The sequence below is a fragment of the Lethenteron reissneri genome, chromosome 37 (assembly GCF_015708825.2).
Source record: "Lethenteron reissneri isolate LAM-NWPU_2019-01 chromosome 37, ASM1570882v1, whole genome shotgun sequence".
Lineage (NCBI taxonomy): Eukaryota > Metazoa > Chordata > Hyperoartia > Petromyzontiformes > Petromyzontidae > Lethenteron > Lethenteron reissneri.
In genome coordinates, this window is record NC_083815.1 from 6,126,194 (window position 1) to 6,138,578 (window position 12,385).

Sequence of the window (12,385 nt, forward strand, 5' to 3'; positions counted from 1 at the left end):
GTTGCCTTTGAAGCGGTCGATACGTGTTCAAATTCCAACTTTTTACTAAGTTATATATATTTTGTATTTTATGTAACGACGTTACCGCAACGTGATTGCGTCACGCGCAATTACATTTTTTAAAATCCCAAATTGAACAAAAAAGTAAACTCCAACTTTTAAAAAATATTTTATTTGAAAACAAACGTTCAATGACGATGTTAACAATGACGATGATTTAATAACCAGAGCACCGACATCACCCACTGAGTTCTCGTAGTACAACGGATCGTTCAGCTGCCTCTGAAGTTAAAAACTCCGGTTCAAACCCACGCGTTAGCTTTTGCTTATTAAGAAATTACGCAAATTTAGATTTTTCACAAATTTCGAGGACGGCTGCTTGCGTTGTAGCCGAAACGTCGTGAGAATTATTTTATATGTTTTATTTTTTATTATTTTTTTATTTCCATTCTACGTGACTTTACCGAAAGAACCAAGAAAAAGAAATTACGCAATAACGTGATTACGTCATCGCGTACCTTTTAAACATCCGCGCGGGTGCAGTGCAATCACTACACCGTCCGGAGCCCCCACTAACTATGCGAGAACACGGTGGCTCAAAGCGATGAGAGACTACCTTGAGAGCCTTGGACATGAGGCTCATGGTTCAAATCCCGGCAAAGCTCTAGATTTGAAGCTTTCGTGACTGCAATGATTCATACTCGGCAAAGTTGGTTTACGAATATATGGGACAAAGAGTGTGCACGAAAGATGGTGTTAACGAAATGGATGATGGTGCAAACTGAATGGAAATGAGATCTGAAGGATTGAGGTTGGTGACAGAGACGAAAAGTGGTGTCTGATCCCTGGACCAGAGTTGGAAGCCTTGGATGGTGACCTGGGAGGGACATGAAAGAAACATTACAACTCTTTTTTTGCATAAAACAAAGCAACTTTTAACCACTAGGGGCGCTGTTCTACCACTAGGGGCGCTATTTACAACTAGGGGGCGCTGTTTCATTAGCATGCCCATTGAAAGTGTAGTTTTTTTGCAAATATACAATTTTAACACATTTTTCAGCCAATTGCCGTTGTAAGCCATGATTTTATGCAATATCATGGTGAAATCTGCCACCGAAACACCAGGGTTGGTGGAAATTGGTATTAACACAGCTGTTTTCATGGCTAATTTATTTATTTTCACAACAAATTACACCAAAACTCTACTTATCAATAAAAAAACTCGACATATTACCAGACCAACTGAATCTATGTTCACATCTTTAAAACCCATAAAAGAGTAACCAGTGGTTAAGTGTGCTCACAATATCCCCCATGACATGCACTTTCTGTTAAGGCCCTGATCCTGCAGTGGATTTAAGATAAAAATGCGAATTTACAAACAGCAACCAATAAACGAGTTTAAGACAGAGTGAAATGCACAAGACACCAGCCACTTGGGAGGCTTGCAACTCACGTTTAAGACGGCTTCGGGTGCACAGTCCCAGCTCCAGGTGCAAAGTTACGGTTCCAAGATGCAGGGTCTCTCGGTGCACTACGCGCAGAGAGTTGTGTGGCCCTGGCTATATCATTGAATTCCATACCGTTCCGCCTCGCTGTGTTCCATTTAAATCTCACAACTCAGTGGGGTTGAGAATTGTAGCGACTGCTACGTAATTCACCTGCACCTGTGTCACTTTCACCTGTACACGTCCCATGAGACACCATAGCATGTGGTCTAAACTGCCGCGCACTCTGCAAGTCCGTGGCAGTTCTCATAATCGCCGTAACTTCTCACCCCAGTCTGGACTGGAACACACAGAGAGACTCCCAACATTTGGAGTCGGGTTCGCCCTGCGTCGTGACGCCCTGCACCTGTGTTGAGACAGCTTACCTGGCTGATTTCGTGGGTTCTCTACCTGTGCGTGGCAGGGCCACGTGTGTGTACACTGAGAGCTGTATTACACACACAAAGACCAACAATTCCCCATATAGCCTGAACATAATTTTGTGGCACATATGAAGGCCTGCACAGCACAGTGGCGATGTTTACATACTACACCAGATTCTGATTTGAGGCTCAGTCGACTTAGGGGAAGCCCAAAATAACAACCGCCATTCGTCACTAAGTGGCAGTGATTTCACCACGGCGCTTGTGCCAGGCTAGGTGCACTTTGAGGCCACGTGAAGTGTCGGAATGCTCGCTGGCATGTCACGGAACAAACCCAGATGCCATGGGTTGACTGAGATGACTATCAGATGCACCATCTGTGCCCCCTACTACACCAACCTGGTGTGTTTTAGCCGCCCGGCGCTCCGTTCGTTGTTGTTGAGCGTCGCTCCTCTGCCCTCCGCTGTTGTTAGAGGGCAACTGCAACCAACTGCCCACGATAATCCTTCACGAGTCTCCTCCATAGATGACGATCTTGATACCGCTGATACCGGTAATCGGCAAGTCCACTCAGCTCCATATCCTCTGGTACCACGCCAGTCCAACGCTTCTCGAGATCGTACCACGACTGTTTAGCCCCCTCTATCCGACCAACACAAATATACGTGTGGGCATGTGGTGGCTGGGCATATGTGCAGCATGCCCCAGCCAACGCAACTTCGCCTCCCGGAGGAGCTCACTCATCGGACTGTGTCCCGACCTCTCAAGGATTTGTGAGCTTACACAAATCAGTCTGGTTCAACCCACGATGGATCGTAGGCAGGCCAGCCGGAATGGTTTAACCCGGTGCGAATGTTCTATTAGAGTGGTCACATTTCGCGTAGGAGAAGAGAGGGCATGACTGTGGCCGAGCAGACTCGAAGCTTCGTGCGGGGCGACGAACCCAGGTAGCCTCCACACAGCCTTAAGCAGCTAATGAAAAGTGAGATATGTGATATCAAATGGGAGCTGGTGATAACCACAAAACACACATGTATACACGCACGCGCGTGTGTGTGTCGGTCAGTGACGGCTGGTATGCACGGGGTACTGGAGTAAAACATGACCTTAAAACATGCTTCGAAATTATGTTTAACAAAAAAGCAAAAAAAAAACATTTAAATGGTATTCTTTTTTGTTATTTTGAAATTATCAACTTACATTTTCATCATTTAAAACTGATTCTATGTCAATATATCGTACAGTATGCAGTGGAATCAAATCCATTTGCGTGCGGTCTGCCCTCTCTCTGCCCCTCCACTCGTGGGTAACAGGGGGGAGGGATGGAGTGGTCGTATCTTACCCCCCACCACCACCACCATCCTGCAGATAGTAACCACCCAGAGCCGTGCTGAGGGTAGCGGCGAATCGGGGCGACCGTCACGGGCCCCGCACATTGGGGAGCCGCGCGCTTCGACTTCAGATTTAACACTTCCGGTGTAAATTTCGATTTAAAGCTTTCGTGACTGCAGGGATTCATTTTCTTTGTTCTTTCGGTAAAGTCACGTAGAAGGGAAGTAATAAAATAATAAAAATAAAACATAATAAGAGAATTATTTTATTATGTTTTAATTTTATTACTTCCCTTCTACGTGACTTTACCGAAAGAACCAAGAAGATGACTTCCGGTGTAGTTTGAAGGCGTCTGGGGTGCCCACACAGCGTGGATTTGCCCAGGGCCTCGCACCCACCCCACCCCTCTAATGGACGGCACTGGTACCACCCCATCGGAAACGTATGCCACCCGTCGCCAATAATAACCGGTGCTTGGGTATACGCACCCTGACAAGTTTTCCAAGCCGTGTCCCTCTGACAGATATCTCCAATTGTTTGCATAGTTTCGTACAAACGCAGTTGCATGCACAATGTGTCTGTGACATTTAGCAAAGACTTTCCCTTCCACTCCCACCCCTCCCCCCGGGCTAAATAAAATCTTAATTCATAACGGCACACAATGGTCCACTCTCGCAAAGAGAAGTGTGGCACCTCATAAATCTCCGAGCATCACTGGCAGCAGCCAAACAATACGCACTCTATATTCGATCATGCCTTTAAACCGGAGTATTTTTTTTTGCAAGACCCACCCAGCCACACAATACACATAACCCATGACGTCCGCTTTATTTATGTCACTGGTGTATTATTCATACCGCCTGTACGCACTTTTCAATTTGAAAACTTTGAGGCATGTCCTTGGTTTGAGCACTGTACTGCATCAGTAGCGCAGAGCCGCCGCTCAGAGCGTGAGCCAATGTGGATAAAATTCATAAATAAATAACACGAGTGGTGGGGGTTTTTTGTTGTTGCAGTGACTCAGCTCTTTCCATCATCTCTTGGCACCTATGCTGTGTGCCCCCAAAGCGTACAATGCTGTATTGTTCCTGTGCTTTGTAATCTTTAATTTAAAGTTGTATGTGTACACACTTAGGAAATAAATGTGATAAAAACTAGAGCATGTTTTTTTTTCTGAAAACTACATCCTGTATATTGAAATAACTATTCAGTAACAACTTTAGTTTTCTGGGTAAATGCATTATTATACAATCTGGCAAATAAGCCAACAAAACATTGTTTTTTGTTCAATAAAACATTGAAGTTAGGGGCCGTCCATAAATGACGTCACGCGATTTTGGACGATTTTTGAACCCCCCCCCAGGCGTCACACGGCGTCACAAAAAGTCAGACCCCCCCCCCTCAAATATGGCATCACAAAGCTCTGCCCCCCCCCCCCCAAAATAAAACATGCTTCAAATCGCTTTAAACTATTGTCATTGTAGTGCGTATTTAATGTGGCGCTGCACTCTGATGTTGTAGGAGAAAACATGTATAAAAAAAGTCTAGTTTATTAAGCAGAACGTGTTGTCTATATTTATTTAAAGTTGCGCGTTTTGATGTGACGTCACATTTCTCAACCCCCTCCCCCCTTGTCACACATCGTCACAAATGTCTGACACCCCCCCCAGGTGCGTGACGTCATTTATGGACGGCCCCTTAAAGATTGAATGAACACTTAACACCGAATTTTGTGTTAGTCAAGCCACTGCTGTATGAGGACCACGGCACGCCTTAAGGGTCGTGATGAATATTCGACTGTACACTTCACCGTGCTGAACGGTGCGTATTTATGAAGGAGGAGGGGTGCAGAGGGACATTTGACTTCACTGCACCGCTCGCCCTCGGCTGCCGACAACGCCTATTATATATACACACGTCTGCTGTGCATGTTGGTCACCCATCTAAGTCGTGAGAAAGCCTTGCTCAGGATCGGCCGACCTGGCGAAATCTCATCTGGGATGGCGCTACCACCTCTGAAACCAGCAGGGCCAAAAATGCAACGGTGAAGAGACGAGAGCGTAAGACCCGCATCAAGAGACACGTCTCCCCGAGCCGGCTGCTGCCAACACATCATTTCCCGTGTGCCTAGGAGTGTCCAGGGCTCAGGTTGGCTTCTTCAGCCATCTGCGCACTCACCGTACCCCCAGACTCATCCCAGTGAAGTGTGTCGTGGTCATCATCAACCTTTGATGGACGAACAAGGAAGGAAGCACTGTTCAGACCCAACCTCACAGGCAAATACAGCAACTAAATACGTGGGGTTGTTTAACGATGCGGATTGGAAATAAATAAGTTGGTCAGGATTATAATAATTCTAACAAACCACTCCCTCAACCACTCATGCAAATAATAAAAATTAACCCGTAAAAGCAAAGTTTTTCACTATAAATCCTTTATATGCGTGGCGGCTAGAGTCCTCTCGTCCTCTGGCTTGAGATGGCTGCCACATATGGGTCAGATGATTGCCTGCCACATTAAGCAATTGGTAATTAAATATTGAAAAAAAAATCCTAAAAAGTGTTACAATTTTGAAAAGAAATTTCACGAAAATTAATTGTCATGCACAACGAGTCTGTGTGCAAAATGTCAGCTCGATTGGATCACGGGAAGTGGGTTAAAAATAGACCGAAAGATTTGCACGGTTGTAAGCGCGCAAGCAAGCAAGCAAGTGAACTTAATATAAAGGATTTAAAAAGAAAAATATTACATGCGGTACAATAGCTGATATAATATTCTGAAATGAACCGTAGCCACCACAGCCGATGCAATCGATAGCACTGGCATTCTTTCACGGACGTGCACCCTAATGAAGCATACATTCACACTCTGCTCGATTGCACTCGTTTCTTCAACTTAAACACAAGTGGGCAGGTGGGTCCTTCTAAACCCAAGGCCCCCTTATCCTTTTTCCCAGCTTCATTATGGGGCTGATTTTGCCTGATAAGTCCATCGCTGTGTACAAGGACGGGAATTCAATCGAGACGGCTGGGAAGATTAGCTCAACGCATTTCACAAGACACCAACTTTCGATTTAAAGCTTTCGTGACTGCAGGGATTCATCTTCTTGGTTCTTTCGGTAAAGTCACGTAGAATGGAAATAATAAAATAATAAAATAAAACATTATAAAATCATTCTCACGACGTTTCGGCCACGACAGACCTGTTCTCCACCTGAGGACGGCTGATTGCGTTGTCGCCGAAACGTCGTGAGAATTATTTTATTATGTTTATTTTTATTATTCTATTATTTCCATTCTACGTGACTTTACCGAAAGAACCAAGAAGAAGAAGAAGACACCAACTCCTTTTTGTACAAAACAGCATAATCTAGACATATATAATCACACCATAATAAGCACCAGGGCTGCCCAGAGGAAACCTGGAGGCGTGAGACTTGAGGCCCGAGGCAGAAAGCCACATGGGGCCCTCTTATTGACGAGCAACAACAACAATTGGCCCATTGAGGGCCTCTCCATTATACGAGACGCATTTTGCAAGCATTCACTGCATATGCAATGGTCTTTTTTGGTTTAGCTGTACACATTTATTCGAATTTGTCAACGTAACATTTAAGAATTAGCTTGTTTCAAGGTTACCAGGCGTCTCTCTGAGGTCAGAGGGCAGTCGGCATTCCTGAGATTCTGGGATAAAATCTGGATAACCACCCATGATTAAACCTCACTCTCGGTTTACTAAATTAATGGCCTTAATTTAGTGACCGGTGACTCCAAATCCAAAACTAATAGCGATTGCAATAAATGTAATTTTCCACGTAATTTGGTTAAATTCCAGCTCTGAGAATTTAACATATTGGCTCGATTGTCTTTGCAACAAACAACCTCATAGCAGAGTGTGTGGGGAAGTGCACCCCACCCCTACTGGGTAAAGGGTAAGAAAGCCGGCATAAGGGGTTTTCAGGGTATAGAGTAAGTCTGTGTAGGATTCGGCGTTTCCAAGACACATGCTATGACACACGGTGCACATCGTGAGATTCCCGAATGGACCATCTCTTCTCACGAAATTCTCCGGATGTTTCTTAAACCCATTACCCCGTCCATCTGTCCACTCACCAATATCGATGGGTACACAACAGCCAGTCGATAAATATATAATCAGTGTGTGTGTGTGTGCTAACGAATGGTTACTCGCCCCTATTTTAAAATCTAGATTGAAAACTAATTTCTTCAGAACTGCCTTTTGTCTTTCGTTTGTTGCCCTACCCGGCAGCACCTCCAATTGGCACGTCTGGCTGCGTACGGTGCGAAAAAAGTTCACCGTCCAGAACATAAATACAATTCAAAGATCGACTCCTTTTCATTTGATTGTAGTGATGTTAAATGGATCACTACGGCGCGTAACGCCAAGTGTTGTTGAAACAGGCGCAGAGGGCAACACACAGTGCAGTACCATTCAGTTTGGCACTAGGGGCATGGTACTGGGTGCGAGCAGGAGGAAGCCTCTCCCAGTGGCGGGGGCCACTGGGAGAGTGCGGTAGGGGACGGCTGGTGGTAGGGCCCATGTGGGGACGAGTCACCCCGGCACCGGGTTAAGCACGTGATGGGCCGGGGTGAGTAACTGTGGGCCAAATGTGAACGAGGGCGCACGGGGGGAGTAGCTGAGGACGTCTTTAGCAGCGGTCCCCAACCTTTTTGGCACCAGGGACCGGTTTCGTGGAAGACATTTTTTCACGGACGGAGGAGGGGTCATCATTGGGTCTTTCCCCCTTTTCAAAGAAGCTCTCCAGCGACGTTTGTTTTTTACTCATAGTGGCTACTAGGGGTTAGCAGCTTGTGGGCTCACCAACACTGTGACTGAGACAAGTGTGCAGTGCGGGAAAGAGGGAGGCGCGGAGGGAAGTGGTAAATAAAACAATGGATGGGCCACGCACGGACTCACCGCTCACCTCCTGCTGTGCGGCCCGGTTCCTAACAGGCCACGGTCCGTGGCCCGGGGGTTGGGGACCCCTGGTCTAAAGGGTCCCCAAAAGAGGCGTGGTTAAGGGCGGAGCCAGAGAGGGAACAGGTGCAGTGTAGCCGGGAACCGTCGGGAATTTTCTGGATGTAGGGCGCGGCTGAGGGTGGAGCCAGGCCGCGCCGAGAGAGATAAAAGGGAAACCCCGATCACAGATCCGGGCTGTCTGCAGGTGAAGTGGAACCCAAGTGCTGTGTCTACGTCTTCGTCTTCGACATCGTGGGTCAGGCAGCACGTTGGCTGCTCTGACCCGATTATAGTTATCCCGTATGCAAGAGCAATAGGTGTATTGTGGTCCTATGCGTAACAAAAGTGAGAATAGGTGTATTTAGTCCCGTGCGTAATGGTGTTGCGTAAAGTGTAGAATAAAGTTGTCTCTGAATGACTCACTACACTACGATGAGTGGTAGCGCCTCGAGTGGATGCAGGGAATAACGTCATGTCAATAATGCAACAAATACAATACCAACGTACGTTGATTAATGAACCAGTGCTCTCATGATAGACCCCCGAGAGATGAGCACTTCATTCAGAACATTGGCTAGGATAGCCATAAAACAAGAAAATGCTTGGAGACCCAAGAAGCTCAAATGGTGCCGTATCCATTAAACATAATAGTGACGCATCAAATGGCGTATCTAATTATTATTAACATAATACATTTGTCCACACTGTCCGTATCTCGTGACATTTCTATGCCTTGCCTACATTTCTCTCATCTCACAATATCTCTTCTCTTTACCTATCTCCTCTGTCGTTTCACTCGCATTTAATTATTTGAAAGTCAGGTCCCGCGAAAAAAAAACCTAATTTTTTGCTTGGGACCCACAATCGGCTAGCACCACCAACTTCATTGAGTTACGGCACGCTTACTTTTCACGCTCATCTCCTATCCAATGGCTTCACGCCGCTTGCATCCATTCATTCATTCATAGGCCGACAATAAGCATCCTTCAAACTTCGATGTCCCGCTTCGCTGGGTCCAGAACCGGCCCTAGACCTTTGGGGGCCCTAAGCAAAATTTGGTTGGAGGCCCCTTTGATGTATGATTTTTTTTCACCCACTAGCTAGCAGTGACTCTAGGGGACCCTCTGCTGGCCACGGGGCCCTTTGCAATTGCAAGGGTCGCTTAGTGGCTGGGCCGGCTCTGGCTGGGTCTCAGTGTAGCGTGGCGCGAGTTGTGGTAAGCCCGTCCAGAATTCACTTTTGGAATTATTCAGCACGAAGAGCAAGAGCCGTAGTATCCTCGGCGCAGCTGGGATGTGGCGTCTCAAATGCCACGCGGTGGTGAGACGGTTTCGTGGCGGGGGTGGGTGAGAGGGTGGGGGGGAGCTTCGTTGAGTGGCTGGCGTCACCGCCGCGGCATTCGAAGGCTCGCTCGATACCGGGGGACTTCAAAGGGAGGATGGATGGGAGGAGGGATGGTTGGCAGTCGATCGCGGCACGACTGTGGGGGGGAGGTGGCGGGCGATGCGACGGGGCCCTTTGAAGGGAGCCGTAAGTGGCGGAGAAGGGTCAGAAGGCGACAGGAAGTGAAAGGCTTGAAATTAAAGCCCCCTTCGGCGTTGTGACCAAGTGCTGTACTGTACCCCCCATCCTCCCCACTCCAGCCCCCACCCAACGCTAGTGAAATACTAGCTCATGTAGAGCAGTGCCGGATTAAGCTAGTGCGGGGTCTGTATCATATGTTATAAAGGGGCACTAAATAAAAAAAACACAAATATTAAAACACGTTTTTTACTTGCATAGTAAATTTAATTTTTTTATTTCTATACAGCCAGATAATACAAATCGCTAACCTTAAACACCCAGTTGTTCATACAAGTTAAAGTCAGTATAGTACTATAGAAATGGAGCAAGTGCAGAATCACTGAACCGGAATTAATAGCTTGAAATAATTTAGCGCGGGGCCCTCGAAAGTGCGGGGCCTGTAGCATATGTAGCTACTTGTGCTGCTCTGATGTAGAGTCCAAGGCGTTAGCAACCAAAACAACAACAAAAAATTCCGAATTCGGTAAAAAAACAAACTCAGTATTTCAGCGCGTGTGAATACAAGACGATGGCTCCTAAATAACTGTCACGAAGCAAGTCCTTCAGGAGCCTTGTGAGCCTCCGAAGCCACGGGTTGCAGACCCCTGTCATCGACGAATGGGGTTCCGGCCACGTTGGTTCGGTTGCGAGTTCAAATCCAGACCCTTATCTCTCCGGGATTGATCAAATGAAAATGCCCTTGACGGGAAAGTCAACAGTTGTTGCCCTGTAGGTAGTAGACTCGTCCCTATCAGAGCAATATGGAATTTCCACCACTCGCTGAGGGCTATTGATGGGAGATGAACACTGCCCGAATGCTGATTTGCGCATGAAATCACCGACTTTTTTTTAGTAAGGCTGGCATGCGCATAGGCTTGCCACCGCTGAGGTATGGGACACTTGATGGGAATATTTTCTCACAATAACGAAAGAGGGGATAACTACACGCAAATGCATTGTTTTGATTTGTGCATTTTTATGCAGCAAATCTGGCTGTGACGGTCCCACCTGATGACGGAGACTTGTGTTGCCTCCGAAACGTCGTGATTTTTATTTTATTTTTATTAATTTTTATTTCATTTTTTACCGACGTGACTTTACCGAAAGAACTAAGAGTATGAATCCTTGCAGTCACGAAAGCTTCAAATCTAGAAAACATTATTATGCCATTGAAAAATACGGGACTTCCAACGTCGAAGGACGACCTACAGATTCCCAGGACAGCTTTACTTTAAACAGAGGATGATCCTGGGAAAAGCATGACAATGTGGAAACCTCTTCTTGGTTCTTTCGGTAAAGTCACGTAGAATGGAAATAATAAAATAATACAAATTTTAACATAATAAAATGATTCTCACGACGTTTCGGCCACAACGCAAGCAGCCGACCTCAGGTGGAGAGCAGGTCTGTCGAGTAGACAAATTCTGAAGTCACGAAAGCTTTAAATCGAAATTTAAAGTGGAAACCTTACCTGTGCACGGCTCACCTGCATGCAGGGAGGCATAGATGTGAAAGCAAAGGTGTACGGCACAACAGTGGCTTTTGCTACGCTGCCTTATGAAGCCCACAATGTCGCCCTGCCACAGCACCATGACAGCCTGGTTCTGCATCGTCGTCTCTTGCCCGATCGCTACCCAGGGCTCAACGTTGAGCCTCCGTCACAGGGGACTGTCGGGACTACGTTGTGACGTCAGCTTTAAAGAGGAAGAGTTCAGTGCTGCCACTGGGTGGCGTTACGTTTTGGCACAATCCTGCGGGTCACGTTGATGCGTTGGGACAATCCTGTATCATGTCTCGCACGTGCAGTTGGTGACTGATGCAAAGATTACGGTCGCCCGCCGCTGCAAATGGGAGCTTTTAGAGGTATAATTGACTGTGATTTGTGTCCTTAATTTGCATAGCCCACCTCCGTGAGGCAATTCCAGCACACCGCTGAGCTAAGCGTTGCAGCTGCTTATTCTGTAGCCAATTTCCATATCACCCCAGTGTGTGGGTGTTTTATTTATTTATAACAAAAAAATGTTGCGGTCTATGGCGCTAATGCGTGGGTGCTGGAGGAAGCAACATCCCAAGAGCCAGACGCGGCCCATGACTTCATTTGTGAAGTCATCTTTTTGGTTCTTTCGGTAAAGTCACGTAGAAGGGAAATAATACAATAACAAAAATAAAACAATAAAATAATTCTCACGACGTTTCAGCCACAACGCAAGCAACCGTCCTCAGGTGGAGAACAGGTCTGTCGAGGAGACAGCGTATTGCCGAAAGACAGAGTCTTCAGACTCTGTCTTCCCGACAGACCTGTTCTCCACCTGAGGACGGCTGCTTGCGTTGTGGCCGAAACGTCGTGAGAATTATTTTATCATGTTTTATTTATATTATTTTATTATTTCCCTTCTACGTGACTTTACCGAAAGAACCAGGAAGATGAATCCCTGCAGTCACGAAAGCTTTAAATCGAAATTCATTTGTGAAGGTCCGTGGCAACACGTGGTCTCCCACTTCGGCGCACGAGCGAAATTTATTTATCGCTGCGAGCACCTTAGCCGCGTGCCTCCTACGGAACTGCGACCCCGGCATCGACAACGTTGCTGGCGCAGGGGTTTCCCAAGCTGTAGTCCGTCGCCACCCACCACTCGTTGC